Source organism: Ipomoea nil, unplaced genomic scaffold (genome assembly GCF_001879475.1).
Source record: "Ipomoea nil cultivar Tokyo-kokei standard unplaced genomic scaffold, Asagao_1.1 scaffold1277, whole genome shotgun sequence".
NCBI classification, from domain to species: Eukaryota; Viridiplantae; Streptophyta; class Magnoliopsida; order Solanales; family Convolvulaceae; genus Ipomoea; species Ipomoea nil.
The window spans coordinates 224,027-229,946 of record NW_017617705.1 but is presented as its reverse complement, the minus strand read 5'-3'; the positions used below and the strand labels follow the sequence as shown (position 1 = coordinate 229,946).

Sequence of the window (5,920 nt, the reverse complement as noted above, 5' to 3'; positions counted from 1 at the left end):
TATCCGCTATCTGATCTTTGGTAGAAATAAAATTGACTTGTAATTCCTTCTTCGCGACTTTATCACGAACAAAGTGGTAGTCGATCTCAATGTGCTTGGTGCGAGCATGAAACACCGGATTAGCACATAGATAAGTAGCTCCCAGATTGTCACACCAGAGTTTGGGCACAGAAGGTGGCGCAAACCCGATTTCCTTCATTAGAGAGATGAGCCAAGTAACCTCTGCAGAGACATCAGCCAATCCTTTGTATTCAGCCTCAGTTGATGAACGAGCCACAGTACGTTGTTTTCGACAAACCCATGAGACAAGATTGGTCCCCAAAAATACAGCAAAACCACTAGTAGATTTGCGATCATCAGGATTGCCAGCCCAATTTGAATCAGAATATGCATGAATATCTAGAGAAGGAGAAGACGTAATCTTAAGACCAAGATGTAGTGTCCCATTTACATACCGTAACACCCTCTTGAGAGCCGCCCAATCCGCAGTAGAGGGAGAGTGCATGTGTTGATACAAACGATTGACTGCATAGGAAGGAAAGATCAGGCTGAGTTACCGTAAGATATTGCAGAGCACCTACAAAGCTGCGATACTGAGTGGGATCAGCGTATGGTACCACGACATCTGTCTTGGCCTTCGTGGTTGAAATCGGAGTAGCCACGGACTTGCAATCAACCATACCTGCTCGTTTTAGAATATCCTTCATGTACCGTTGTTGAGACAGAAGCATGCCATCAGACAACGGAATGGTCTCAAAACCCAGAAAGAACAAGGGCACACCCATATCACGAACTTTAAACTCAAGAGCCAACTTGTCAATAAGAGCAGTCACATGAGCCGGATCAGATCCCATAACCAAAATATCATCCACATAAACCAGAAAATATAAACGAGTATTGCCATGTGAATATATAAATAGAGAGACATCCGTCTTGGAAGGTGAGAAACCAACAGAAACCAGAAAATCATGCAAACGAGTGAACCAAGCACGAGGAGCTTGCTTAAGCCCATATAAAGAACGTTGAAGGAGACAAACGTGCCCGGGCATCGTTTTGTCTTCATAACCAGGGGGCTGGCGCATATAAACCGTCTCAGCGAGATTGCCATTTAGAAAAGCATTGTGTATGTCCAACTGTCGAATAGTCCATCCACAAGAAATAGCTAAAGATAAAAGAAGACGTACCGTAGTCAGTTTAACAACGGGACTAAAGGTCTCAAAGAAATCATCGCCGGCAATTTGATTGAATCCCTTGGCAACTAACTGAGCCTTGTAACGCTCAATCAAACCATCAGCCTTTCTCTTGGTTCTAAACACCCACTTACATCCAACTACATTCATACTTGATTTAAAGGGAACAAGCCTCCATGTTGTGCACCAAGGAATTAAATTCCAAATCCATTGCATCCCGCCATTCAGGAAATTTAACCGCTTGAGTAAAACATGTAGGTTCAGGAGTAACAGCAGCAGCAGATAAAGCAACATGATCATGTGGTCCCGAACTTCTCGTATTCATTCCACGAGAGCGAATGGGTGAGGGCGCGTGACGAGACCGACCATGAGGCCGGCCTCTTGGCCGAGGAGCCGGCTGGTCCGTGACTGTCCGCTCGGACTCGGTCACGGGCTCGGCAGTAGCAGGCTGCTGGCGGTGGTGGTCAGAAGCGGCTATGGGCGCGGCAGGAGGGTCACGAGCCGTGACAATAGTCGGATCACCACCAGAAACAATTGGTGCAACACCCCACGGCTCCGGGCGTGGTTTTGGAACCTGCGAATCCACATAAGCAACAAAAGGAAAGACAGCGTCATCGAATCGCACATGGCGACAGATAAAAACCTTGTTAGTGTTAGTGTCTAAACAACGATTGCCACGAAATGATGGAGGATATCCTAGAAAGACACAAGGGGATGACCGAAACTGTAGTTTGTTGCGATTATAGGGAAGCAGATTTAGAAAGCATAAACACCCAAAAACACGCAGATATGAATAAGATGGAGGAGACCGATGCAAAAGATAATGAGGAGATTTATCAGATAAGACAGGAGTGGGCATTTTATTGATTAGATAAATCGCAGTTTCAAAAGCATAATCCCAAAAACGAGACGGAACAGAGGATTGAGCCATTAATGCTAGTCCCGTTTCAACAACATGCCTATGCTTACGTTCTACCCTATCATTTTGTTCATGAGTATACGCACATGATTGCCTGTGACGAATACCTAAGGACGCAAGAGTGGAACCAAGCTTTTTATATTCTTCCCCTAAATCAGATTGAAAAGAAATAATCTTGCGAGAAAAGAAACATTCAACTAGTGACCAAAACTTATCAAATATAGCATACAAATCAGATTTAGCACGCATGGGATAATACCACATATAACGAGTGTAATCATCCACAAACAACAAAAAATATTTAAAGCGAGACGCAGAAAGTAATGGCACAGGGCCCCAAATATCTGAATAAATTAATTCCAAAGGATACGTACTAGTAGTTTCGACACGAAACAAAGGAAAACGAGAAGATTTTCTTAATTGACAAGAGGAACAGACATTGGGAAGATCACTAGAATTAAATGTACCAACAGACGAAGACGCTAAAATTTTACGTAAGACTCGAGAATGAGGATGCCCCAACCGCATGTGCCAAACGTAAAAGGATCGTGCAGCAACAAATGCAGCAGGGGAAGCAGAAGACGCAGGCCATGTGTAGAGACCCCAGACGCATGTCCCTTAAAAAGAACCTTCTTGGTCAAAATGTCTTTCACATAGAAACAAAGAGGGTGGAACTCAAAGAAAACATTATTGTCCTTTGCAAAACGCTGGACAGATAATAGAGAAGAAGAGAGACCAGGGACATGCAAAACATCATGTAACTTAAAAAACATAGAATCAGTGGCTAACGAAGCAGAACCAACATTAACAATAGGCAAACCTGTACCATTGCCGACTCGCAGAGTCTCCGGGCCATCATAACTTGTCGCAGAAGTCATCAAAGAAGAATCAGGCGTTGAATGATTTGTAGCACCAGTGTCAGGGAACCACTGATGAGGACCGTTGGAATCACTATTATCACCAGAGACGGCCACATTAGCCTGAAAACCCGGAGCCCCTGAATAACGCCGAAAACAGTTGGTTCCCGTGTGACCAAAACGGTCACAAATTTGACACGGATCATCATAGCGCCAAAAACAATTGGCTCCCGTGTGACCAAAACGGTCACAAATTTGACACGGATCATCATAACGCCAAACACAATTGGCTCCTGTGTGGCCGGAACCGTTACAAATTTGACACGGATCATCAACGTCACATCGTTGACCGGACCGTTTCTGATACGATGTATCTTGGTTTGATGCCATCGGCTACTGCTACGTTGTGAGGAACATGGATGTTGGAAAAGAAAACCCTGGCTAACTGATACCAGATGAGAATATAATTGTGTTGTATTCAATAATAATGTCTGAGAGTACAGGGAGCGAATATATAGAGATGCTAGATAGAATCCTAGTCTAACACGAATAATATAGTCCTAGTCTAATATGGATAATAGAGTCCTAATAGTCCTAATAGACATACTCTATATTTCATGATGGTGGGTTACAGGAGTTTGTTCTATATCTTGAGACAATAATACTCATAGGAGACGATTTTGATTCATGAAAATGAGTAATAATTATTGAGATTATTACTAGCGACGATAGGATTTATAGGGAGATGCTGCATGGACCCTATTTTTTCTCTTTTGAAGAAATAGCTTCAAAGATCTCTTCAAAGAGAGACCAGAAGAACTGCATACTTGTTGGGATTGAAGCACCAGCGGCGGCGGAGATTGAACGGAAAATGACGATATCATCGCCGCCGTGTTCAATTTCTGCTGACTCGCTTGCAGTATGATGGCTCTAGCCTGCAGTTTTAATTAATTTATTATTACATTTCCATCCATTTCCTAAATCAGACAACTAATAATTACCAATATTCACTAAGGAATAAGGATCCTGTTAGAAAATTGAAAAATAATTTTTGCAAAATTTTCAATAGCCTAAAGTCAAACGAATATATATACATATATATACATATATATATATATATATATATATATATATATATATATATATATATATATATATATATATACACCTGTAGTTTTGTGACATCACACGATACAACTTTTCCATTATAGAATATTGTTAGCTGCTGCTGTCCCTCTTTTGTGGTACTTCCGTTCATCATTTTATTCATTTCCAACCTACAATCCCATCGAATACCCAGATTTAGTTTATGCAGCATATCATGTATCTTGTGATTTGTTTGATGATATTATTGTTACTTTCCATACGGAATGTCTCCCATCCTAATCAGGATTTGACATAATTTGTTGAAGAGATAAATGGATATACAGAATGATGCATTACACAGACACACACACACACACACACACACACACACACATATATATATATATATATATATATATATATATATATTGGTCTTACTTGGGGTGTTGTTGAAAGTGTTGGTAATCTTTAGCCGGAAAAGAGAGAGATGGTGGCACAAGCCAGAGCTCCAAACAAGCCAGAGCTCCAAACCGCAGTTTCTTTTCATTTTAGTTGTGCAGGAGGCCGGAAGACTTATACTCGTCGGAGATAGAACGATTAGCGGCGTTGGCGCCGGAGATTGATTAAAGAGGGGAGAGTTTGAGAGAATTGAGAATTGAGATTAAAATGGTGGTTACGTTGAAATAGATGGCGTGGAATTGTAAGGGTTTGAAAAGATTTCAAATTAAAGCATGAAAAGCACATGGGAGAAAACAGGATACCTAAAAGCACATGTAAAATGTTTTACCATCTCTCAGCAGACTTTGACAATTGACAATTGACAATTGATAGTTGCCGGCTGATATTTTCGAAATTGACACTTCTGGATTCCCAAATTTTACTATCTAAATTTTATTTTTTGATGTAATGAGTATTGATAAATTACATTTTTTATATGGATTTCAATACAAATGTCTACATCAAGATTTTATATGTTTAAGTAAAAGTTGAGAGTAGAAAATTAGGGTACACATAGTATTTTCCAAACATAAATTCACAATTTTTCCCACTATTTTATAGACAAAAATTTGCATGAGACCATCTTACGAATCCTTATACGTGAGACAGATCAGGTCAAGATAAACACCCTCTGTCTTATTTTATCTGCCCTACTTACTATTCATTGGTCAAACCTAACTCTTTCTTCTTTATTTATTTTCTTTAGTATTTATACTTATTTTAAAATTTAATTTTTTGTGTTTAATAGTACTGTGTATTTTCTAAATATATAAATTTTGTATACTAATACTAAACTTAATATTATGAAAAATTATATTAAAATTAATTTTAGTCAAGCCTCGCTAATCGAACCAGACACGTAATATTTATACTGAAAAATGTAATATTTTAATAAAAAAAATAAAGTGTGTATAATTTCTAATCGGATGTATGTGTAATAGTTTTGAAGAATAATATAATACTTTTACATTTTGATATTAAAGTATTACATTTTTTTTTTCAATTTTATTACAATTTCTTTTATAAGTAACAAACATTTTATTCATACCAAACACCTTGTGCTTAACCAGACCCATCTCATGGATAAGGTCCCTAATTTATTTTTTTTAGTACTACTCACTTTGTTACAATATAGTATCTGTTCATAACTATTTTCTCAACCTACTGAAGCACAAAGAGTCAATATCACCCCTATTGGGACCTGAAACCCATGACCTTCTATTTTGAAGAGTCATTTCGTTGAATCCCCCCAATCATGAGGGTCCCCCACACTCCGACCCGACAGAGCATGTGAAGAGTCATTTCGTCTCACTAGATCACTAGGTCATTGCTAAGGTCCCTAATTATAATTTCTTTTTATTACTATCTTT

The 5,920-nt window shown here is 39.0% G+C and overlaps 1 long non-coding RNA gene across 1 annotated transcript; it reads right to left on the bottom strand.

Moving 5' to 3' along the window:
• Positions 1 to 3,500: 3,500 nt before the first annotated feature.
• On the bottom strand, positions 3,501 to 4,802 carry LOC109184670. Its single transcript, XR_002054851.1, has 3 exons — positions 4,491 to 4,802; positions 4,135 to 4,243; positions 3,501 to 3,901 (listed from the first exon to the last, which is right to left on the bottom strand). It is a non-coding gene; the product is annotated as an uncharacterized LOC109184670 (long non-coding RNA).
• Between the last annotated feature and the right edge of the window lie 1,118 nt (positions 4,803 to 5,920).